The 25,971-nt window shown below is 47.6% G+C and overlaps 1 protein-coding gene across 1 annotated transcript in view; it reads right to left on the reverse strand.

Moving 5' to 3' along the window:
• The window catches only part of LOC126545352 (uncharacterized), a 63,293-nt gene extending 38,289 nt beyond the window's left edge, over window positions 1-25,004 (reverse strand). The window contains exon 1 of the mRNA XM_050193169.2: window positions 24,852-25,004. The gene's annotated coding sequence lies outside the window, so the exon portion shown is untranslated. The remainder of the gene's footprint in view (window positions 1-24,851) is intronic.
• Window positions 25,005-25,971: the final 967 nt, after the last annotated feature.

Below are 25,971 nucleotides of genomic sequence, written 5' to 3' on the forward strand. Positions count from 1 at the left end.
GCTCAGGACGCAGGGTGCCAGTGCCTAAGAAAATAGATGCTGCTAAAGTGGAAGCTTGGGCGAGTTGGTACAACATGCTTGGGGTTTCCAAACAGCGCGAAACGACGGGATAGCAGACGAAAAAAGAGAAATCAAGTGACTTCAAAAGTGCTGGGAAACGGTCGGAGCACGAGTAAGGTGATCGATGACTGTCAATCCAGCGGGGAGAGCGTGGAAACACATGGGTCATACTCATACACGGTGAGAGTGGGATATGCGTGCATCCGATTGCCCTTAGATGGACTGGCTATTTTTTAGGCAACTTATTTGTGTATTTTTGTAAATGTTTGAAGTAGTTTATTTGTCATTCACTGTGGCTACACACACACACACACACACACACACACACACACACACACACACACACACACACACACACACACACACACACACACACACACACACACACACACACACACACACACACACACACACACACACACACACACACACACACACACACACACACACACACACACACACACACACACACACACACACACACACACACACACACGTACTTACGTACATACATACATACATACATACATACATACATACATACATACACCCGCCGTGGTTGCTCAGTGGCTATGGTGTTGGGCTGCTGAGCACGAGGTCGCGGGATCGAATCCCGGCCACGGCGGCCGCATTTCGATGGGGGCGAAATGCGAAAACACCCGTGTGCTTAGATTTAGGTGCACGTTAAAGAACCCCAGGTAGTCGAAATTTCCGGAGTCCCCCACTACGGCGTGCCTCATAATCAGAAAGTGGTTTTGGCACGTAAAACCCCATAATTTAATTTTTTAATACATACATACATACATACATACATACATACATACATACATACATCAACGAGCAGCCATTATGCGTGCATTCCCCCTCCTACCCGGAGCGCAGGAAGGCGTTCTCTCACAGCTCTTCGAGTTGCGGTGCACGGGAGAGTTCTCGGCGAACGAGCAGTGCCATAGTCGTACTGAGCGAGTCTCTCTGTGCGATACCAGCGCCGACGGCTTGGACTGAGCCGTTTTAAAATGAAGTTAATCTCACTCTCCCTCAGCTTTCGTCTTCCAAGGATTTCGTGAGCACCTTGAAAATTCGCCCGTCCGGGTTGCTGATCATGCAGGAGTTAGACTCGTATTTACTCTTGTACGGTTTGTTTGCCAAGACTTTTTACCACTCAGGTGTCGGACACAGCGAAGCGGTACGCAACGCCAAACGCACTGCGGTGCATGAACCAGACAAACCTCGCGATTCCACTTGCTGCCGTTCAGCCATAGCAGGAGCAACATGTTTACGCATAGAACCAGTTGGGGCAAACTGTCCATTCGCTTTTCGTTCATTTTATTTTAATTATTTCCCCATCTTGTTAGCATGGTGCTACCTGGTCCTCTCCTTGCGTCGCGCTCGCCACGTGCCGACATTATTTATCGCAGCAGGTGCCCGTTCAGGTTTCCTACTTCTGTCGCGCGTGTGCCGTCCGCAATTTGGGTGCGGGAAAAGTGGGCAGTTTGAATGCAATGCCAGTCAGCGGCCTTCTTGCACGGATGCTGCTAAATTTCCACGAAAATATTATTTGCATGCGTATGCGTAAAGCCTTGATAATATTGAAAGCACGTTAAAAGCATAGCATAAATACGAAGACGTTGAAGAGAACTAGCGATTCTTTTAGGTCGTGACGCACGCAAGAACGGCTTATGAGCGAAATAAAAGTCTTATCACGCGTGCGAGTTTCCCCGTGTGTATATTCATACTGTCAAAATAACTGTTTCACGAGAATAAACGTTTCAGTGTTTTTCTAACTTTCTTCGCCGTCAACTTTGTCAGCGTACAACGGCAATCGCCTAGCTATTTGTACCTCCACCTGTTGATTGGCCTTTAATGCCAATCATTATTCTAGTGCACTCTAACCACTAGGTCGTGATGCTGTCGTGGTCGTTTCTTTAAATGGGTAGACATATCAGGATATATGCATCTCATGACATGCATGCGTGATATGACATGGATGACATTTGGGCCACTAGGTGCGTGCTCGTGGTCGTGATGCCGTCGCGGTCGTCTCATTAACTGGAAATATATCAGGACGTGCATGACATGAATGTCATGACAATGGCATCCATATATGACTTGACAAGAACGACATGCTTTCATGACGTGTACGACATGACATGAATAACACGACGTGAATGACAACTGGTAACGCTTTTCGGAACCCCAAACGATACTGGATAGCCACCTACCTGCAAAATGCTTCGCATAACATCGATTCCTACAGTTCGTAGAAACTGGATAATATATATATATATATATATATATATATATATATATATATATATATATATATATATATATATATATATATATATATATATATATATATATATATATATATATATATATATATATTGTGACTGATTTTAATATTTCATGTGCATACATATGACAAAGAAGGCGTGAAGTTGCATGCATAAACGAGCCCAGTTATGGCCGTCTTTTCATTCGCGGACATTCTTAGGTCACGTAACATCGCAGCTGTCCTTCTTTCGGTATGCACCGAAGATCACCTGTGTGCTGGTAATCTTGGACAGCTGAGCGCCAGCGCTCAATAAATCACATTTTAGCATCGCCACTTTTGTTTGGACACCTAATCTGAGAGACCGAAAGCTGGCACAAATAAATTGATCCACGAAGGCCTCGATAGTTCTCGCGATGGCGAAAGAACAAAATTTGATGAGAATTGCGCACCTTAGGAATGCGCTTCTTTTATTGGTATGTTTTTGGAAAATACAACGAAGAGGACCGCAAAGACAAGACTGCAATAAAATAATTCTAAACTTGGCACGAAGTACTTGTCAAACTATGAGAACCCTGTGATGTCGAGGCCAAGGTAACCCGTCTGCATGCAAAATTATTTCGCACACGCACGTGATTGTCGTGGCTATGACAAAACCAACACGGTTTGATATACAGGGTGTTTCAGCGAACACTTTCAATTTTTTTTAAAGGTTGCCTGTGGTAAATAGCTTAATTCTAGTTTATCAGCCGGTCTACTTGAATCGGCGGACATTACTTGCATAAAAAATCGTAATGCAAGATCGAATAATTAACCAGAATTCACTAATTAACATTTTAGCTAATTATATTATGACCCATATTGCAATTTACAAATTCTAGCAGTGGTCTTCGCAAGGCGAATCCACTTGGAATGAATTCTCAGGACGACACCAGTTTCGAGATATAAATTCCCGAATTTTGCGGAGAAATGCACTGGCATTCCAGTTACTTGTGTGCTTCAGTGCATGAAACGACGTTTTGTCAACAAATTAACTGGAACGCCAATGCGTTTCTCCGCAAAGTTCGGGAATTTATATCTCGAAACTTTTGTCGTCTTGAAAATTCGTTCCAAGTAGATCCGCCTTGTGAACTCCACGGCTATAATTTGTAAATTTCAATATGGGCCATAATGTAATTAGTTAAAAACTTTATTAGTGAATTTTTATTAATTAGCCGATTTCTCATCTCAATTTTTTTTGTGCAAGTATTGTCCGCCGCTTCGAGTAGACTAGCTCATGAACTAGAATTGATTTTTGAAAGTGTTCACTGAAACACCCTGTACACTTCTAAACTAGACAAAAACAACGGATATGTGTTCATTTGCAAAATTTTACTGCGGCTAAACGTTAGACGGGCACACAGCTCTCGCGAGATTGTTAAATAAAGCATGTTGTATAGCAGAAACAATTTGTGTTTTCTTCTTTTTTTCCCTCCCTCTATCTCTAGAATAAACGTCCCAGCGAATCCAGGAAGTCAGTGCGTCAGCGTTTTTGTTGCAGGAAACTTTCGTTGGCTGGTGATAACTACTTTTACGTGGCACCCAATTCCTTTGTCCAGTGACTGATGCTTTAATTTTATCGTTCAGGTTCCGGAGCGCGCTACACAGAAACTAAAGTAACATTTATACTATGAACCTGGGCCTCAAGGAAAGAAAAGACAATGCGAAGCAATTTCTCATTATTGCCGTAAACTCACAACATTCGCCATGGTCAGTACTGATAAGTCATGTATTTTATTTCGTAAGCCCCTTCTGTGACTGTCCACGTTACAATGTGCAAAGAAAAGTGCTCGTGACCGTGCTCGAAAAACTGGACAATCGCCCCTTCACAGAAGAGAAAGTTCTAGGACACTGGTCCAGACGGGTTTCGGCACTCAAGGCCTTAAGGGCCTTGCTCAAATTCTTAAGGACATGTGAATTGTGCGAACGACTTTGACTATTGTTGCGCGTAACATCGCGTTACTGTGTGCATTTTTCTTGTTTTTTTTTCTTCTCTCTTCCTTTTCCTTTTATTCCCCTTACCCCTTTCCCCAGCACAGGGTAGCCAGCCGGTATTTACACTGGCTAACCTCCCTGTCTTTCCTTCCCTTTTGTCTCTCTCTCTCTCGTAAGCCCCTTAACCCGTTATTTTAACAAAAAGAGAAACTTAGACAAAACCCACAAAGTCGTTGGTATACGCAAATGAGAGTCCGTGTGCAGGGACGGGTTGAAGTCTAATCGTGATAGCTGACGTGATGTCAGCGAATTTGCTGGCTAATAAGATACAGCACGAACGAAAAGTTTCATTAATCCGGGAACGAATACTTGAAATTTCTCATACAGGCGCGAAATATGCGAATAAGTGATTTGGTGCTCAGGATAAGCAGATGCTGCCATTATTAGAGGGATCAGGATCGCCGGTGCACTGCGACATGCATATACCTGGCTCGCATAGAGACGCGAACCATATATTGGTTCGTGTCACTATATGCGCCGTGCCCTTTAAGAGATAATCTATTTACGGTGGCGGAATTGCGCCTGTTACGTGAGACCAATAAAAATAAAGCTTAAAAAAGCGACAGTGTATGTGTCGTTTCTCGTCGTTTTTCGTTCTTTTTTTTTTTTCGTTTCCACACCTCATGCAACCCACTCGTACAAATGTATGCGTGCGCGCGCGAAACCGACCAATGATAAAACGCTTACGCAATTTTACTACCGCCCGCAACAGTGAAAAACATCAAACGCACTGAGAAAAGCGCGCACGCTCGCACGAACACGGGAATGCTATAGCGAACATTTAATGACGTTCGGACAGTCTCTGTGTCGTCTGTCCTCCCACGCACGTCACATAAATGCGATGAAATCAGTCGACCGCATTTTGGCGACGCCGCGAATGCAATATAGCTATCTCCAAGTACGCGTGGTGTATTGTGTGTGTGTGTGTGTGTGCCGTTGCTGCGCGCACGCGCGCGTCACCTCTCGAGTTCGTACACTGGTACAACGGTGCTGCAGATATTTTTTTTTTTTTTGACGTCGGGGCCTTAATTACGCGGTGCCTCGCTAAGCCACGACACATGCGACGCTGTTGCCGCTGGGAAACAGCGTGTCACAGCGTGACGTGCTGATTAGGCGTCGCCGAGAGGCCGTATGTAGGCCAAGCTCATGCTTTCGGGATAAACAAGCGGGTCGTGGCAGGGAAGAGAAAGCAGTGCCAGGGCGACGGGTCGAGCGAGACACCGAGTGCAACCGGGATTGGAGCGGATTTACCGGATCCGCACCACTGACAGGCTCCCATGTTAGCAACAAGTTGGCACCGGTGCTGCGGCGAAATCGATCAGCGTTCCGTCTCAGGTTCGTCACGGGCCCTTCGCCAGTGTTTGTGCGGCAGCGAGACGCACGTGGAGGCCACGCACGTCTACGTGGCAGCTCAACTTTCTCTCTGCGAATGCGGCTACAGGGGTTGGACAGTTATCCTTCCTTGCCAGTTTCCGTGACAACCTTTGGTTTCGTTCTGGCATACTTCTGCTTCGTTTCTCTCGTCGCTAAGGCCGTAAACAAGGCTATAACATCGGCCACCTCATGAAAGAAAAGAAAATTCCCCAGGAAGCCACAACACTCTGATACGAAAAGAGAGACGTGGTTATTTCTGAAAAGGTACATCACCGCGTGTTCTGAAAGTATACTACTTGGTCGTGAAATGACATACTTCAAATGCGCATCAATCGTACCATATCTTTTCATGTTTTTTCATGGGCGCCACCATATTGCTACGCAGTGGCGCCATCTATGGGCAGTCGGCATGCTGGCTTGGGCGAGCGCTCCGTTTTGCATGGCAGGCATACGCTCGGCGGTAGTTTCTGGCGTTTGTTTTTGCGCTTGTGCGGTCTATTTAGTAGGACGTGGCGTCTTCTTCGTGGAAGACGGTTCTGTGAAACGTACTGAAGTGGTTTAAGTCGGTATGGCCGGACTTTCTGCTGGCGTTGAGGCGGACGGAGCACACAGCGCGATGTGTGCGCGCATGTTTCAGCCTACGATCAGCCTCGCAGATAAATTGTGTATTTCTGAAAGTTCCATTCCCTAATGTGATCTTATTGCAGTATTATCCTCTAGTTCTAAGCTGCGGTTTAGGAGCAATGAAACATACGCGACGATCGTAACAGCGTGGGTACCGTTCTGTTACGACAGGAGATGTGCTGTTATACTTTGACAAGCGTTCAAACTGTTAGCTGCAGATTACATTGTGTGAGTACTTGCTTCGGTGGATGAGGTTCCCACCCATGAACGAAATAGTTTTGGTTAATAACAGCATACCTTACAGTGTGAACTATACTTGTCCAGCAGAGCGACCGTTTGTGAACTGCGCAAGCATCCTAAGCAGTGGTAAGTGCTGGATTACAGAAATCTTTGTTCTAAATATCGCATAGTCCAAGCATGCGGCATCAACGTTCATAGATCTATAAACGTTGTGCGCCGTCACTATGCGAGGTCGTACTGCGGCGTTAGCCCGTTTTCTCTCTTTTTCGAGAAAGAGGATAACCAATTTTTTTTTCCCGGTTGTGTTCGTTCCGTTCTCTATGACGCACTCACACGTATTAGGGAAATATTGTCCTCAAAAATGGCCATCGCATTCTTTTTATGCAATCCATCTCAGATGTTATGGCTTTACAGGGCAAAAAGGCAATGCCGAAGCACATATATATATATATATATATATAGCTTATGTATGTGTCATGCAGGTTCACCAACCGCAGTGATCGCTGTGTTGAGCAGCGCCATCGGCCTCATGCAGGAGGCTAGCGTAGACATATAGTGATTTCAGGCCTACTAGACTTGAAATGCGCGAGAACGATGCCAGTGTATCCCAAATATTTGATAGCGCCTGCCGCTTAGACGTTTCGTCGTTGCCTTAGGTTGGCCGTACACGAGCATGCGCTCTTATGTTTTAGTCCCTACGACAAACAATCAAATAGTGAGCAGATTTACCATTTCATGCTGGTAATACAGAGACGCCGGTTCTCTTCGTTGAATTAAAACCGATATAAGCTAAATAGTTCACAACACATACACACACCGCTGCTGATAATGCGCGTCGCGTGTTTGCACCCCCAAGAGGCATTTCCGCGTACTGTAGTTACCGATGCACCGAAAAGCTTCCCTGACGACCTTATATGAACGGACATTGCGTAAATTTCGCAAAGTACGATGTAAAACATTTCGAAATCGTTCCGCAGCACGCGACAGCAATACTTTCAAGCAGCGCCGCGCCGGATCGCCCAAGCCAGAGAGGAGGAAAGGCTCCCCGCGCTCCCTTTCCTCCTCGCCCGATGAAAAGGTCTATACAAGCACAGTTTAACGAGGGGGAGGGGGGGGGCGCATAACCAGATAAATTTCAGAGCGTGCTAGTGTTGCGTTGCTGGCGTGGAGCTCTGCCTGCTAATGTATTTCTGCTTAAAAGGACGCTAAAGAGAACAATAATTTGAGCTGAATTAGTAAATTGCCTTTCTAGAGTATACCAAACAAACCACTCCTAACGTGAGAGGAGGCTTAATAAGCTAGAAAAGAGGCAAGCTCGAAAGAGGGGTGGCAACGCCGCCTTCCCCGTACCAACGCGGCGTGGCACCACAGACGGCGTCTACTCGGGCCTTCTTAATTTTTTATCGGTAAAGATGAGCTCCATTATATATCAAAAGAGCCAGAGACTGGACCTGGCCAGTTTCAAAAGCTTTTATTGAGTTACAGCGGTTCAAATACGAGAAAATGCTTTGAAATCTGTGACGTCGCACTGATGTACCGGCGCTGCAGTTTCCACGCGAAAGTTTCAAAAAAAAAAAAGAATATAAAAACTTTGACCTTTATAATATAGTCAACCTGTTACCGCGAAATTAACGAAAATGCAGTGTTCAAACAAAATTTTGAGTCTGAAAAGATCTAGTGTTTCACTTTAAGTGTCCCGACTTTAGGAGTAAGGCGCTGTAAAGACAAATGTTTTTTCATTGATTCCGTTTAGTTATTAATGCAGACCCCCCAAAAAAACATCATTGCGCGAATTACCCTTTTGCGTCTTGCCTTTACGTAGCAACACATGTATACATGACACAAAGTTGACGTAACGACTGGAACGCCTCAAAGCGTGCGCGGCAATTCCAATTTCGTCACGCAGATGTACACTAGGATAGGCAGTAGGATTATATGCCCAATAAGACAGTTTACTTAGAATTTAGTTTTATACAGATGGCGTTTTACTTCCCGTGTAACTCACAGGAAACACATTTCGACAGCACCATCAATAACTATGAACTTGCTATTCCAAAAGAACAATAAAATGTTGAGAATAACGCTACGTCGACACTCACAGGTATATACTAAAGAAAAAAAAAGGGGGGGGGGGCGTTGTTCTTCCACTCGTCAAGAAATGTGTTCATGCTAGCTTACGCGGGACTTTAAGGAATGTTCTTACAGCAAAAACAAGTAACGGAAGCCTGCATTAACGACCTACGTGGAGACGAAATTAATGCCCGTCTAAAGATGCAAGAATGCATCTTTGTCACGTTTACAGCGTGCAGTTACAATAAAAGTCTGCTCTTCGGCAACGGAGCTTACTAGCCGCGGAAGTGAGCAGGACCCGACCTGCATGCGCGCGCAGCCAGCCCTCGACTGTGTACTTCGAGAAGGTACGCGTTCGTGGCATGCGGCAGCACACATGCTGACTATGTTTTCTTGCTTTGAATAAGCAAAGGGGTGTGGAAGCGACGCCAGCGTCTTACGAGCGCATACCAAGGTTGCGTGCGCGTGATGGGTGGAAAATCGTAAAGTGCGGGGTGTAATCGTAAAACGCCGATGGCGGCTGCTCCCAGCCATGCGCACTGCCGCGTCGGGAGACCAGTGTGCTTCGGCGAAGAGTTTCCGTTCACAGGTCATCGCAACCGAGGGAGTCAGTGGCCGCTCGCGGCTGCATGGGCCACCGTCCTTGGTGCCTTCAAGGACGGCCCCTGGAATTCCCCGCCCTGTGCCCCTACTCCGTGCCATTAAAAGCGTGCACCGTTGTGGAACCTAACGTCGGCGTCAGTCATTCACGGACGAGAACGTACTGCAATGCAAAGTGTTCCTCCGCGGTAGTCTTCAGGCGAAACCGTAAGCGGACGACGGTGTAAGAGATGTGGCGTTGGTGGAACTGGTCTGCTCTGGTGATTGCGTGTGCTTTGAACTCTCACAGATACGCTGTACAAGAAAGAAACGTTATCGAAACTTGGCATCATGCGCTCGTGAGCGCTTTCTGCACACGTTTGGCAGCTTCAACATCGCTGCGCGGCTTTATGAAGACAGGGTGGCCGCTGCTCGCAGCGCCGGGTGGGTTTGGGGAGAACCCTCCTCTGCCCGCGCGTTGCAGACAGACAAAAGACGCTCTCCGCCGAGGCCCTCGACGGTGGCAAGGCTTTGTTATCGTGGCGGCCATTTAGCTACGGTGTGTGTCCAGCCCGTGGCCAACTCTGTGGGAGCGCTTCCTGGAACGCGTAACTGGCTCCGCGACAATGAAAGAAAGCAGCGGGCCCTCATTGTTGTTTCGCGGCTTCTCTGGGCCACAAAAGACTAGCATCCCCGCGTGCGGCCGTGCTTCACGGACGTGACGAAAATTCGAGACAAGTCGAAAACGACCGGCCTTCCCTCGCTTCTCAGCTTGTTAACATGTTTGGGTTCGCGCGGGCTTTCCCTGCTTCTTTTATTCACGTTTCCCTCCTCTCTTTGCGGTTTCGGTACTGTTGGAGAGACAGGTAAGTAAATACAGAAAACGAATGATTTCCGAAGTGATGTCCCGTTCCGACAAGCGCCGCTTTCAGCACGAAATTTGTTTGCGCGGCACCACGTGCCATTTCAGGTTTAGCATTACTAGGAGAGCACGTACTGGCAGCGGCCGTGGTACTTCTTTCACGGATCACCGATTACGAAGCGGGAAACAAAGAAAAAAAAAGACGCACAGACAAAAAGAAAAACTTTAGAATAGCGGTGACCTTGCCCATTGCAGGCGTCCTCCCTAAGAGGGCTTTCTTTTTATTGCTGCAAATTATGATTGCACACATTGTCCAATGAGGAATTAAGGCTGCGCTTGTTATTCTTTTTTATTTATTTTTGACGACGTTCGTTGCCCTTGTATTGCGAGAAATCCCTATGTTCTAAATATTACCAAGTGAGACTAGGTACTACAAACGAGGACAAGCGCGGTGCACAAGACGTCACCTGGCAATAACGTCTGGGCTGCGTTGGCATGCAGCGCGTGTCACTCGCTCCGTGCGAAGAAGGAACTACATGGGACGCGGACTTCCTTCACCGGAATTCCCGTTACTGCCGTCGCATGTAGCGCACGTATGTCGTTCGCGCCCTTTGCGACGTCGGTGCTGACGCCTTTCGCACAATGTCTATTTATCGGGCGCTTGCAGAACCCAGTGTCGCTTTCTTACGACAGAGAGAGAAACCGACCTAGATGGGCTGGTTACACCGAAAGACTCAAAAGTTGCTTTCACGGATACGTGGCCCTCGCACCTACCTTCTAAGCTCATATGTTTTGGATCGGTTGACTGCTACGCATAAACAAGCTTTGAATTACCGATATCATCTGCTTTAATGAGAAGCTTCATCTGGTGTGTGCGCGTGCGCGACGGCTTTCTAGCTTGTTTTCATTTCTTTTTCTTCATTTTTTATATAACGTTGGTATGCTTGCGCGACGGCCCTCTATATATTGCTTAGAAAAAAAAAAGACTTATGTGTAGTGTTGATTTAGACACGGTGCTTTAGACTAGCCGGCTCTTGAGAAACCAACTTTTTCCTTATGTTTCCAGCTAAGCCGAGCAAGCGATGCTAAAATAGGCAGACTTCGACCCTGAACACCATGCAGCTCCTGACCAGCCATCCTCGGGGCTATGCATTCAAAAGCGCTATTGCGCACTTTTCCAGTAGTGGTTATAAAAAAAAATATGCAGATCCCACGCACTGTGGGAATCGATGTAAGCGAAGCATTCCGTGCTGGATGCTTTGATTGACGATAATTAGCGATGATGTTGACGGCTAAAGCTTAATTTCTTCAACGTTTAGTCTAACACGAGAGTGGTGAGTTGATGTTAAACGTTACCTTGCGGGCACCAATGCTGTTTGTCTGCGTAGTACACAGAACACACAGGGAAAGGTGTTTGCTTGAGGCGTTGTGCGCCATACTTCATAACCTCTGAGAGGGTTGAGCGTTGTCATTTCCTCACATAGCACATCGCATTGTGGCAGAAGTATTAAACTTTAATTGGATTATGAGGCAGGCCGTAGTGGCGTACTCTGGGTTAATTTTGACACCGTGATGTTCTTTAACGTGTCCCAAAATCTAAGTGCATGTGCGTTTTCCATCCGCTGAATTTTTCAGTCCACGGCCTCTAGCAATGCCATAGCTGCGAAGCTCTTGAGGCGGGCACAGAAGTGTTGATTTGACGATCGACCGCTCCTGTGTCGCCTGGACCCTTTGCTTCTGCACGCCCTGCGTAGTTTCTCCACTTGACATATTTGCATGGTGTTTATTTTTCTGAAATAGCAGCAACGAACTGTACCGTACCTTGAACTTAAGCTTATCCAGTTTCCCCGCAACCACCGTCGTATAGTAGTAGGGTTTGCTTGCCTTCTCAAGTCCCCTCCCTAGTATGGGAACAGCCTCTTCTCCTCCCTCTTCCCTACAGTTCTATCTACGTCCCCACTGGACTCGCACTTTTGTAGAAAGGGAAGCGCTGCAGTTTCTGCAATGCTTTTGAGGGGAATCGCGGATAATTACAGCCGTCTAGAGGCTAATGTGGCGGCGGCCAGGGAGCTCCAGAAGGCACTGTGCACATTCGACGCGGTGGGGTAGAAATGAGTTTCTAGCGTCGCTTTTACTCTCTGACTCGCCCCTGCCATATATGCACACGCTGTGCCCTCCCCATCCCCTCCCGACTCGGTGTGCCTGACAGCAGCAACCACAGCAGCAGCAGCGGTGGGAAAGTCGACGGAAGAGGCAAATAAACTTTCGCTTTAAAAATCAGGCAGAACCCATCTCACGATGAATATCAACGTTAATGCGTTCGTGAGAAGCCAACAAACAAAGACACCAAGGACAACATAGGGGAAATTACTTATACTTATTAACTGAATTAAAGAAATAAAATCGGGCCCTGCGGTTGACCCCCTTTCTTAACGTTGATGCGATTAGCATTGAAGCACTGTAGCGACGCACCGTATTACCACAGCCGAAACGCGTCACGTATGAGGCTCGTATGCAGCTGGACTCCTCTCTCGCGCTCCCCTCCTTGTGTGGCCAGGCTAGAGTGTGCACACGTATCGAGACTAGAGTGTCTGAATACATATCACGCGGATTCGGTTCCACCCAGCACCGAATAAATTTTAAACCCTGTGACCGAAGTTGGTCCGCCGATTAGTTTCGAAACAGGTTCTCTCAGCATAGCAGCCCGATGCTGCACCCAATAGATCATAGACTACCCAGTGACCCAAGTTGACGGGAAAGAGGTTAGGAACGGACAAGCAAACAAACATCCCGGAAACTGGGTGAAGTTCCCGAAGAATGCTAATCGCATTAAAAAGCAATAATAATATGTCGGTGGGGGAAGGGTGTTGGCCACGACTATTGATGGACCATGCACACGCCAGTCTTAAAAAGCTGGATGGCAATTCAACGTCTAGTTTAAGTCGATGAAAGACAATGTTTTCTCGGGCGAGTTGGGGTGTACGAATCGCATGATTTAATGCGAGAGCCGTGCTTGAGCGATGTTTGATCGACGTGAGCTAGAGGTTGAATCGCCTTGCAAATTCTAAAGCGAAGCTTTCTTTGCGAGCCCTCCCGGACTCTCTTGCCGTGGCTGCTGCTGTCTTGCCTAATAGCTCGCACGCGGTACAGCACTACATTCTTTTAAAAAAAAGTTATGGGGTTTTACGAGCCGATACCACGATCTGATTATGAGGCACACCGTGGTGGGGGACTCCGGAAATTGGACCACCTAGGGTTCTTTAATGTGCACCTAAATCTAAGTACACTGGTGTTCTCGCCCCATCGAAATGCGGCCGCCGTGGCCAGGATTCGATCCTGCGACCCCGTGGTTAGCAGCGCAACACCACAGCCACTAAGCAACCACTTCGGGTAACGCAACATTCTTTACTACCATTATAGGTAGGTGCCCAGGCTGCCGGCCTTGTTTTCTAAAGAATTACTGTGATAAAACGAATTATACGTAAACATGCTCAATGCAACAAGTATACGTCATCAAGAGTACAATTCCTTTAATAAAGCTAGCCTTTCTAACTATTACACGCCTAATGTTGTATAACAAATAGGTAACAATCGCACGCACACTTCTATACTGTAACGCCAACTAGATCTTTCAGACGATCGCCGCATGTTGTTGATGATGATAATGATTTCAAAACTATGACACATTCCCACAACGGAGCATTGGCCAAGAAACGGGTGGTACATTTAAAATAAATAAGAAATCAAGAAATGCAAGGCAGTATAAGAGTTCTCGCATTATAGCGCGTGCGCGCGCCAGTTTCCTATACATACGCCAAAGACGCAGGAATGAAATTGGAAAATTTACAGCGTTTAATTAACCGCTTCACATAGATTCCAAAATGTGCGTTGTATCTGCACAATGTTTAATGCGTTAGCGTTAGGGGTGTCGTAGTTAAAAAGAGTGTATGCGTGTGAAGTGTGGGAAGCCGGTCACGTGATACATAAATATATAAAATATACAACTGACGGCGGTCTGCCCCGCACGAACCACTGTCGTTTGCACTTTGCTTCTCGTTGAAGCAGGACGTGTGTCGACTGAGCTCCTGAAACACACTTTGCAATGTTATCTCTCAATGCGGTTGATATATATATATATATATATATATATATATTACTCTCAGGGTTGGTTATAGTGATGGGAAAGCGGCGCCGCGGTAGTTCACCTGGTAATTGAGCATCGCAAGCGTAATGCGAAGACGTGGAATCGTTCCCCACCTGCGGCAAGTTGTTTTTTTTTTTTTTCATCCACTTTCATTTCCATTAATTTGTCATTTCTTCAATTGAATTAGTAAGTAGAAGTAATTTACCCTACATTGCCCTTGGTGTCTTTGTTGGCTTTCTATGATATCATCATTGTCAGAGTCATCACATACCTAGTGACACATACCCAGTAATCCTAGGGGCACACACCATGTGGCACACAGCCAGTGGCGCCCTAGTGATACGCATGTTTATAGTGCATTACCTTCGGGATTGGCTCACGAACTAGGCTAGAAACAAATGATAAACTGACATGCCCAATACGAGAAAGTGGTGGAGAGTTCAAAATGAGCCGATACTGAATGAATATGGTAGAAAAGTATAGTATAATGATTGCATTATACCAGTACTGCGCTACGGTGCTTACACTTGAAAGATACGAGCATAGAACCGAAAATGTTAGGCGTAACGTAAAGATAGAGGAAGACGGATCACAGAACAAGAGGGTTTAGCTGATATTCTACCCAAGATTAATAGCAAGAAACGGAGTTGGGCATGTTGTGCACTATTGCACAGAGCAGATAGCCGGTGGTCTTGGAGAGTAACAGAATGGGCGCGAAGAGAATGGAAACGAAATCGAGGACTGTAGAGGATTAGATGTTGGGATGATATTACGAAATTTTCAGGCATGTGATGGAGTCGGTTGAGGCAAGACAAGGGTAATTGGAGATCGCTGGGAAGAGGGCGTTCTTCCAACAGTGGACATAAAAGTTATGCAGGTCCAAGGCACTCGTTGGAATGAATCTATGTGAAGCGACGCTTTAGTCGAGCGGTATGTATTTTAACTTCTATAAAACTAATAGCGATGCATGGAAGTGTTTTTTACTTTAACCGGGTGCGCGAGTTATTTGAGGACATAACGACGACTTCACGAATAGCAGCAATATTTCAGATAGAATCGATATATTCTTTCCAAGTTTTTTTACGATTTTTTTGCTGTTGTTTTTGTAATAATGTTGAATAGAATTGCGCCTAGCTTAAATTGTTCACTGAATTCGGCTTCGATAACGGTTGCAAACTCTAGACGGGTAGTGAGTGCTGATTTTTGGCTGTGGTTACAAAAGAGCAGCCTTTAGCGAGTTTTTAGCATTGTGTGTCTATTAGTCTCCCCATCAGTGACGCCCCTATAAATAGCAGCACCGCATTTCTACAGTGAGAACTAGGAAACTACATTGAGGGTGACGTGGTAGTAGCAGAACTTCACAGCCAGTCACGCTTTGGTCGCCCAGGCCCCATGGAAGCAAGCAAAACCGTTACTGAGGATTGGCGCTTAATAACATCGTGAACTGAAAGCTTGGCTGCTGACTCTGCCACTTGGAGCTGCTCCACAATGGCCATAATTCTCTTTTCAGGGTTCTCACTCATCATCGCCTCCACCTGCTTGAGAAACTCAACCACCGGTATGGCGTCTGACCACTCGCAGTGCTTATTTCTCTTTGTCGCTGATGCTAATTGGCGTGTAAAACGGCTAGTACAGCGTACGGCTTCATCTTTTGTGTCAGCCTGGAAACTGATACTTTGAAATGAACGCGATAGATGGGGTACAGAGGGATTGGCGAATACGAAAGTAAGTGTTTAAACACATAGAGTGAGCATGTTAATGCCTATGGCAATTCAAAGCCGTGTAATGTTTATCTTTATCCACCAAAAAGGTCACAACTTTAATCTCGCGCAATTTTTATCTTTATGCGCTGCACTGCTCAGGAGGATGTACAATGTCAGATGTCTACGCAGTGATGCCACGAGTACGAAGGCGACGTATGATGCGTGTCGAGGGAAGAATGACGACGACATGTGTATGCACAGAGAAGTATGATACATATCTAGCTACATTGAAAGATTCCGTACCTCTTGTGTTGCAGTGGAACATGCCGATTCTGGCGGATTGGCCAAGATGGGCACACACCTAGTGGCATATAACGAATGGCTAAATCAAAGAAAATCCAGTAATTCAAAGAATACGTCCAACATAATGCGCTATGCCATTAACATATCGGTGTGCTTTAGAGGTACTTAGGAGCCGGCATTATACGTTCAAGTTTTATGTGCGAATTTACATTTTTGTTACGCAGAACAGAGGTGCGCTTACTGGAGCTACTTTGTCGGTCAGCAAACAGGGTTTATATAAGCCCGCTAGCTGGTACTTGCATTCTGAGCACATATAACCTTCATACGTACACCTATCCACAAATACATCCGCCGTAATTTCGTTCCAGCAGCATGCCGTAGCAACTGCGGCAAACCCGGCAGGATATAAGCAAGGAAAGCTTTAAAGTATGAGACAATAATGATGAGTCGGAGTGAAGCCTGGCTGGGTCTCATTTCTTCTGAGTCTGAGAGGAGCCCTATAGTCTATTTTATGAACGAGTCCGAGTGAGTTCGGTTAATTTTGCCGCCCTATAGTGAATAGTTGTGACCAGCACGGCGTCCGAAGCCTACTTGTACCCGATTAAGTTTTGCTGGTGAACACGAGATCGCGCGTTCAGTACCCGGCTCCGGCGGCCGCGTTCTAACGGGAGTGGAATGCCAACACACTTGTGTGCCGAGCTTCCGGAGCTAGCCATTGCATAGTCTGGGTGTTGCTTTTGACGGATGAGTCCCATCTATCAATCGCTGCATTTTTGCGGCAAGCGCAGTAGTTTCCCTCATTCGTCGTTTTTCCTGGCTACACTCTTTTTTCCTGATTGACGATGTACAATATGGTAACGTTGCGACTTAATGGACGAGGCCGCACAGGGTGGAATTTATCACGCGCGTATTTTTTAGACAGAATTAGAGAAATTTAAGCAGCCCCATGTTATCTCTCAAACGGTTCAATTTTACACTACACATAACGTATTTCCGACTTAATAAAGAAATAAAACGAAAGTTGATGAATGCGTGTAGGCAATGTGCATGGTCTCCGCAGTTCGCTATGCGCGCAATGTCCATGCCAACTCTTGTGTTTCGCACGGCATCCTGTTGGGAAACTTCGAACAGCGCTGTTATGCGTTGTGTTCCCGGTTCTGTCTTGCAATTATCGCAATTATCGTTCAAGAGGTATAGGTGTAGTGTCGCGCGCTTCTTGCAAAAGCAACGAACAGAGTACTGCGAGGCATAGAGACTGTGAGCAGCGAAATTGAATATTCGACGAAGGCTCGACCGGAACCACCTTGCACCTCTTCTCGCCGCGCTTCATTTCATCAGCCTAGAACAAGATCTAAAATGGTCCGTATTCTGTGGCTCGAAGGCAGCGCTACAGCCCTTACTATTAGCCCTGCATGTGGCACGAGATCACATGATGTGGTGTTAGAGATCGGAGAAAGTTTTCTTCTTTTCCTTTCTTTCTTTCTTTCTTTACTACTCAGCCGGAGAACAGACACCATGTCACTTTGGTGGCTTCCAGGCCACTGCGGCGTCCTAAGTAGCAGCACAATCAATATACGTCATAGTTTCCAGTGCAGCATATACTGCAACATCTCGACTCTTCGCTCCGCCTTCAAGCCCCATCTAGAATCTGCCTACGCGAGGCATCCTTGCTTTGCTGGTTATGATTAGGAGTAGCCTTTACGAGGTCTTCTGCCTTGCGTATTGAAATTGGCGACAACGCTGTGTCTGCCAAGTGATGACTGTGACTGCCCTCGACAGAGAGTACACAGGCGACCGCTCACTGCTGCGCTAGCTCGCTCATTGCAGACCACTTTGGGAACGAACCATATTAGAATTTAGACCTCGGCATCCGTCGCAACAGAAGGCAACAGAGACATCGCTACCATTATTAAAGGTTTAGCACTGACTGGAGTTAACTGTGATCCTGTGCTGCGAACGTGTGCTCTGGACGCCTGCGATCGTGTACATGCGTTCGATGTCTCTTTCTTATTTCCTTCTTATATTTCTACTTCCCCTTTCCCCGTGTTCCAGTGTAGGGTAACAAACCAGATTTTCTGTTCTGGTTAACTTCCCTGCATTTGTCCTTTCTCTCTCTCAAGAGGGAATATTAACAGTGGCAGGTTGAGTGAGGCCCACGTATTCGTCATTCACGTTCGTCGGGAGTACACTAAGTATAGCTGTCAAGGCGCAGCCAGAATGTTATCCAAGCGTGGGCGCGAAGGAGTGTCTGAAATCAACACTGCTCGAGGGATTATGCATAACGGTTAACATAAACGTCAATATTGGTCCTGTCACATTCCGAAGGAACAAGGAACGTCACTTAATCATCCTGCCTAGCCTGCTGTGCGCCCACAAACATAAGGTCGCTAAACCTGAAGACCACCACCTCTCCAGCGCCAGTGAACCCGCACGCGCAGGACCGCAGAAATTCCCCGATGCTATGGGCATTCATGGTGCAACGGCTGGCATCCCTTCCACCCAGACGTATACTCTTGCCCCAAAGACACGCTCGCTGCGGGGGCCTTGAAATACCCATTAGGGTGCGTCCATTTCTCTGCCCGCCCGCAGAGGCCGCACTGCAAAGCAGAGAGGGCGGCAGCGCACCTTCGCACAGCCGCGCAGTGGCAGCGGAGGCGGCTCGTGCGCGATTCATGTATCGGACAGCCGCCGCGTGCATCCTTGATTAAGGAAACCTGCGCTCGTCACGCCGCACGCCCTTGCATCCATCGCGGTTACGCTTACATGCGTTACGCGCGCGCGGGCAATCTCTCGCTGTGCCCGCAATCCTCAGACGTAAGCCACCCGCTGCGCGGACGCCGCTGGGGACGCTCCCCGTCACGGGGCGCGCCACTGTCGCCTGCAGCGCGGGCATTATCGCGCGACAGCGACGAGTGTCGCGAAGCCCTCTGATGAGAGCCGTGGCCAGACGTGCACGTTTTGTAAGACCATTACGCAAAGGAGAATCGTGAGAGGCAATACTGGCGCGACCGTTGTGAACGCCTTTCTCCGCACTGTTGTTAGGGTTCCATCTGTGGGAAGGATTGGTTACCTAGTTGCTTTTGTGCCTTTTTCTTTCTCTCTCTCTTTTTGTGATTTCCACCTGACACGCATGCTAAACCATACAGACTGATCATGGACCTAGAATTTGACCACACGGGATTCTTTAACATGCAGAGAATTTCAGTACATGGGCGTTCTTGCATACCTTCGCCATCTGAATACAGCTACCGCGGCCGGGACTCGATAATTTATGGATTGTAATTTTGATTCAATCATTATACACCAATGTGATCATCACTGAAAATAAACAAATTGAAGTCTTTCTCGTAGTTCGACAAAAGATTGCGGACAGGCTAGATGGAGGTGGGGCGTTCTTACCAATTAAATAATTGCCAGGACAGAGATGTTCTAATATATAGCAAGCTTTCCCCATCAATTACATTCGCGAAACGTAGTTCTCGAAGTCGTCATCAATCGGCCTGCGAAGCAACATTTTTTTTTTTATAAAGAAAACATTGCAGGTCACGCGCACTTTCAAAGCTGTCTTCAGGACAATAATGTGTTAGCACAGAATTAAAGTGTTGAGAAAAAAAAAACGGTGTTCTTCAACGTTACTCTAAAGCACTCTTAAATTTAGAAAATCCCAGCAGCGCAAATCCACGCCATGTTGAGAGTAAAGAGCTTGAAAACCCGAAGAAAATGCGCAAACATTTATGAGGGATGCATCGCCTAAGCTCTGCGCTATACCGAAAGAAAGCATTTAACACAGCGCAATGCGCAAGAGCGTCTCTGTATGTTGTATTTTATTCTGCTCCATCAGAGTTATTCCGATTCTCATTAAATGGGATTTCAACAACAAAAGACGGCGAAGAAAAACAAAAATTTTATTACGGATCGAAACAGTCGAAAGCTACTATAAGTACGGCAGAAAACGTGCACCCTCAAGCGATGACTCGCAATTGGAACGTTATTTCGCAGACAACTTGGTTAAGCACTCAAGCGAAGCCCAAGAAAACCCCATGACGCACAGGGTTCTTTTACTGTGCGTTGTTTAACATAGAGCTGTGCAGCGCTGATTTCTCGCGTGCACTTGTTCGTTTTGCGCTGAATAAAAATAAACTATTACAACTTTCTGCTGTGCTAGCCTATAAGTGTACGTTCTCGTGCCTTAATGCCGCCTGCTCTTCTGGGCCTGTATTCACAAAATACTCTAACGCTAGAATTGTTCGCAAGAGAAAATTTTAGCCAATTCCGATGCTGGGCATATTATTAGCGAAGGCCACCGGCCAATGTCAAATGGCACTTACGATCGAAAAGCTTTGTGAATTCGCCTCTTGTTCACTGCGCCTCGTTTTCAAAAGTCGCGTAACATCCTTTGTTTTCGCTGCTACAGCTACTTGCGTCCAAGCGGGGCCGAGCTACGACTCCATTGTACGCATTGCTTTAACAAATCAATTCTTTTCCACGCGTCGTCGCGAGTTGCAGTGGCGCACCTGCTTACGCTATCGTTAGGATTGGCCAAGTCGATGCGGTGACTAACACGAACAGAATTGAATAAAACGAAGACAATCGTGTTATGTAGGCCCAGGATGCCACCGCCATCAATATACTCGATAGCCGCCTTAATGGCCACGGACAGAAAAAAATGTGCAGTCCTGATGAAATCTATCAATGACCTGTAATTGCCCTTCCTGCTTGAATTATTTTAGAGCGTGGTGGAGCCTTCTTTGCGAGCCCTCCCGGGTTTTCCTGGGTGTTGCTGCTCTCTTGGCCTAATAGTTCGCACTTATAGGGGGGGGGGGGGACGAATTACGTACCCGACGGCGGGATCGAATCCCGGTCCCGTAGCACAGCATCCCCATACTCTAACCGTTAGGCCACAATCCAACGTGCCAAAACCAACTAGCTCTTTGAGATGATCGCCGCGTGTGTACCACACTGCGTAGCACGGGTGCGCGCGCGTGCTCTCGCCTGTTTCCGTTATGCCAAAGGCAGGGAATGAAATAGGCAAATTTAATAGCATTTCATTACCCGCTTCACGAAAAAGCTGCTTCACATAGATTCCAAGATGTGCTTTGGATCTGCATAATTTTTTTTTTTTTTCGTTTTGCAGTCTCCGAAACTCGCAACAACGCGTTTCACCATCTTCCAGATTTGTCTCGATTGCTATGTGAATCTAAAATACGCGTTCACTTGATACTTGGTTCACGCATATGGCTTAGTTGCGACACGCCGTTACGCTCCTTTGAGCAGGGACTGCGCGAATATTCCTCTGTAATTATGTGCGCCTACGCTGAGACGCCGCACGAAGGCGGGTATATATATAAACGTCCAGACGCCGGCTGACAACCTTGAATTCGCTTGCGAGGCAATAATGATCTGTCGTTGCAACAGCTGCCGCAACTGCGCCTCGACCACAGAGCGAGGCTCAAAACAGCATTTGCCGTTTTTATTCGCCAGCGTTTCTGCGCATAACTCTTAACTACTGAGTGCATTACCGGTGAAGTAGTAGAACTTGAAGAGCTTCTATATTTCGTGAAAATGTCCCTCGGCGATGAAAAGGGGGGCATGCGGTCCATAGGTTGTCACAACGCCAGAGGAATGTGCGCGGAAGTAAACTGTGGTATAACTGAGCGAGAAACAGCCGTACGGCCAGGAGTGAATCCATGTTTTCCCTAGGCGATGGGTCAGCTTCTCAGTTAATGTGCTGGTCGTGATGATGAGCATGATTGCATACTGTTTAACGTTATGCAAACGCACCTCGTTTTAGCTTTCGATGTACTCATGGTATATGTGCCACATTTACAGAAGGGAACAGACTCAGCAGCAGCCCACCACTTTTTTTTTCTGTTGTAATGCGATCGACATCATTTGGGAACTTCACCCAGTTTGCGGTATGCCTCTATTTAAAAGCATGTATGTATGTCTGTGCCTAACTTATTTCGCGCCAAATTGGGTCACTGAGCAGTCCACGGTCAAATGGAGAGAGCACCGGGCTACTGTGCAGAGCGAACCGGGTTTAAAAAACGACCATCGGACCAGCTTGGGCCACTAGGTATGTGCCACTGGTTATGCGCCGCATCATCATATAAAAGCTATCATCACCAATTACGCACCCATCATACGACAGATTGCTAATCGCATTAAAGTCGCCAATCATCTCCAAACGATGGACGTGTCTCCATTTTTTTTTTCGGTAGGGATCTCCGCCAAGCAGTTTAAAGGCAAAATGTCAGACACATTTGAGCGCACGGCTTTCGTCAGTACCTAAGATAATATAGTAGCGCATAACATCTAGATGTATTCTGTATTAAAAATTCCAATGTCTGACCACTAACCAGAACAAAACTCACAAACAACATACCCAATACTAACGGTTCAATTAAAGCACTTTACAATGCACTTCATCAAGTACTACAGGCAGCAGAAATTCAAGAGGGCGGCTAGAATGCGTGTATCTGGACATCGCCGTTGTATCCGCTCCTGCGTACTGCCGCTGTCGGCGCACTACAAACACACAGTAGGCAGTGCTAAACACCCTGTATTAAATACACCCAGGCTGTTGAAAGCGAACACTGACAACGTCGGCGACATGACATGACATAGCAAAACGTGTGCAAGGCACTCAAGAAAAACACCAGCTCCGTCCGCAAGGAAAGTGCAAACGTGCTTTACGCGTAGTTCAGTGGTTGAGTACAAAAGCGTGTTTCTTTTTGTTTTACATCTTTTTTTTTTTTTGTTACCGCAGGCGCTCGCGGCTGATATTGTTTATAAGGTTGTGTGCGATCTTCGTTGAAGTGCACGCATGATAGGCGCATCGTTCCAGCGAAAACACGCCCGGCGAGCTGACAATATGTTCGAACGAAAGGCAACATCCCTCGTCAATAAATCTAAAAGTCAAAAATAAGGTAATAATTCACGAACAGTGCGTCTTTTCATGTTTCTATTGCTAGCATTGCACCCATGATGCACAAAAAAACTGAAATATAAAGACGGCATCTTCCGTGAACTTTCCAACTCTGGGAACACGAATCTGCGCAGCGAAAGTGACGACGTGCTGTCGTTAACCAAGAATCCAAGAGGGCGACTCGAGAAAGACGCCTATAGCATGAAAGCACGTCTTCGCCAAGTGTCTCTACTGCTGCTACACGACGCCGCAGAACCAGTTCGAACTAACAACACATCTAGGATTTGTGTACTCGGGAAGTTAGCGCTCTGCCACTTAACCGGTCGCACGGTTTCTGTCGAAGCAAGGCAGTCCCACACGTGCAGTCCAGGTCTCCGCGCGATAAAGGAACGCAGTGCAAACACGTCAAAAGCGTGACCGTTTCTCGATGCGAAGAGAAGCAGCACTGACACCCCTGCGTTGGTCGCTACGGCATTTTTGAGAGCGCACCTTGGCATAGGAGGGTAAAGAGGGCTGGAAAAAGGGGGGGGGGGGGGGGTCTTAGCTGATGGAAGAACGCATGCATGCGCCCGCGGCACCCTTCGATCAGGCCCCCCTCGCGTGCAACGTCGCCGTCCGTTGACTTCACGAGCGTGCTCGCGCTGCGGCGCTCCTCCCCGGTCGTTGGCGAGTAATTTTGCGCGCATGTTCTCCGGCATTGCTGCTCGTAAGACGCCGAGATCGCCGTACACGGCCCGCATCCTACAGGCCGCGCACCGCCTGCGTTCCCGGACCGTTTGCGTGACCGCAGCCATTCCGCGTGCGAGCGGTCGCGCGCACGTGCCGCGCGTGGTTGAGGCAACACTGAGCGCCTTGTAAGCGATTTGCGACCGATAACGGCGGGAGTACAAAACAGTGTTTCTCAGCAGCAAGTGTCCTTTCAGTTTGGCGCCTTCTCGACGCCGCTCAGCTACAGTGCTTTCCCTCTCCCGCGTTCCTTCGATGCCAACCATTGCTCGATGCCCTTCGAGAGATTTATTAGGTATTCGCCACTGGAACGTGAACTCTTAGTACATACATCGCAAGGAGAGTGAGAAAGAGGGCTGTAATTGGGGAATGCCGCCATTGTATGGCCCATATAGCCCTTCGACGTACGCCCCTACTCGAAGAAACATTTAGCTCAACCTAGCTCACTTGTCAATTTGTTTCTGTCAGTTCTTCCACTTTGCTCCCGATAGATTGAATATACGCAGGGACAGTCATATCCTCAACATCGGTGTGATTAAGCGTGCGGTGGCGGCAAACGTTTTCATTTCAATAGTGTTGCTTTGTTAGGAGAGAGGGATTTAGCCTTCCAATGATAAACACGAATCCACCGGTTCCGTGCAAAGTTTTCAAACATTCACGCGCGCGTGCGTTGAGCGACCGGACGCGCGCTGGAGACTTGTTTACGCTGCAGCCAACAGACCCGTCATGTGGGCCCCCAAAGAGGATCGAGGGAAGCGCTTGGTAACCCCCCTCCCACCTCCCTGCCACCCGCGGCATTCTCGCCGTGATTTCGCTCCAGCGTCCCGTGAACGGGCTAGAGCTCGGAGCGCTGCCCAAGCAGCCACCTGTTCAAGCGGTTGGTTGGGAGCGCTCTCTCTTTCGCCCGGCTTTCCCGAGGAGTCACTCACCGCTGTCTCCCCTTCTCTGCAGGCGACCCTCGGTCAGTGGCGGTGTCCGCGCAACTCCCTCGTCCTTCGGCTCGGCGGCTGCTTTTTTCTCGGCGCGCGGCTTGGACGCTGCTCTGTCTCGGGAGCCGGCGGCGTGCGTCTGGCGGCGGGCGCAGCTCCTTTCTCGCCCGCGGTGGACGTCGCTCGCCGGCACTTGCGGAGGCGAAGGCGAGCGGCGAGCGACGTCACGCGTGACGTCATGAGAGAGGCGGTGTCCGAGGGCGAAGGACAAAGGCTGAAACGGGAACGCGTGGAGGAAACTGGTTTTTAGTGAATGGAGAGACGGGCGCGCGCGCGCGCATATGGTGCGGCCCGCGGAGGGACCGCGCTCGGTAGTTACATTCTACGCGCACTTCTAGGGCGCGTTCGACGGGCCCCTGCATTGAAGGCACACATCTATGTGTGCCATTTGGGCGGCGCGGTGACAGAAACGGAGGGAGATGGGGAAGGCTACGTCTGATGTCACGGTCGATGACCCGATGGCCTCGCGCGGGCGGCTACGGAAACGGGATCACGGCAATTCCAGAGCAGTGCATTTGTGAACACAAGGGCGTGCATTGGGATTGCTTCTTGTCAGTGGATCTTAATCTCTCAGGTTGTAGTGTGCGCCCATGATATCAACAGACACTAACACAACCAGAGTTCTCTTTCCTTTTTTATTTCCTCCTTTTTTTCTCTCTTTTTGTTTACCGGATGCAGTGTCATGAGGAATATCTTAACTCGCAGCACTTCATCATGATTCGAATACAAGTTCTCCATTGATTAGTAGTCGTTTGAAAAATTTCTGCCAGCCTCAAGAGCGGAACGTTAAAATATGAAGTGTACGGTCCAATCAAATGCAAGCAAAGACTGACTTGCACAGACAGAGACAGAAATGAAGTAAGGAAGTTAACCGGAAGATAAGTTTCTGGTTTGATACCCTACAGTGGGGAAAGATTACAGTGCTACCACTGTGCACATCGTCTTCTTCGTTCAAATGAAGATATAACAAGTAAGAGGGAGGAAGTACATCTATCACGAACATTATCAACCACTGTAATTGCACTCCTAGTTGCATCACTCAGAGTGAAATAAACACTAT

Source organism: Dermacentor andersoni, chromosome 1 (genome assembly GCF_023375885.2).
Source record: "Dermacentor andersoni chromosome 1, qqDerAnde1_hic_scaffold, whole genome shotgun sequence".
Classification (NCBI taxonomy): domain Eukaryota; kingdom Metazoa; phylum Arthropoda; class Arachnida; order Ixodida; family Ixodidae; genus Dermacentor; species Dermacentor andersoni.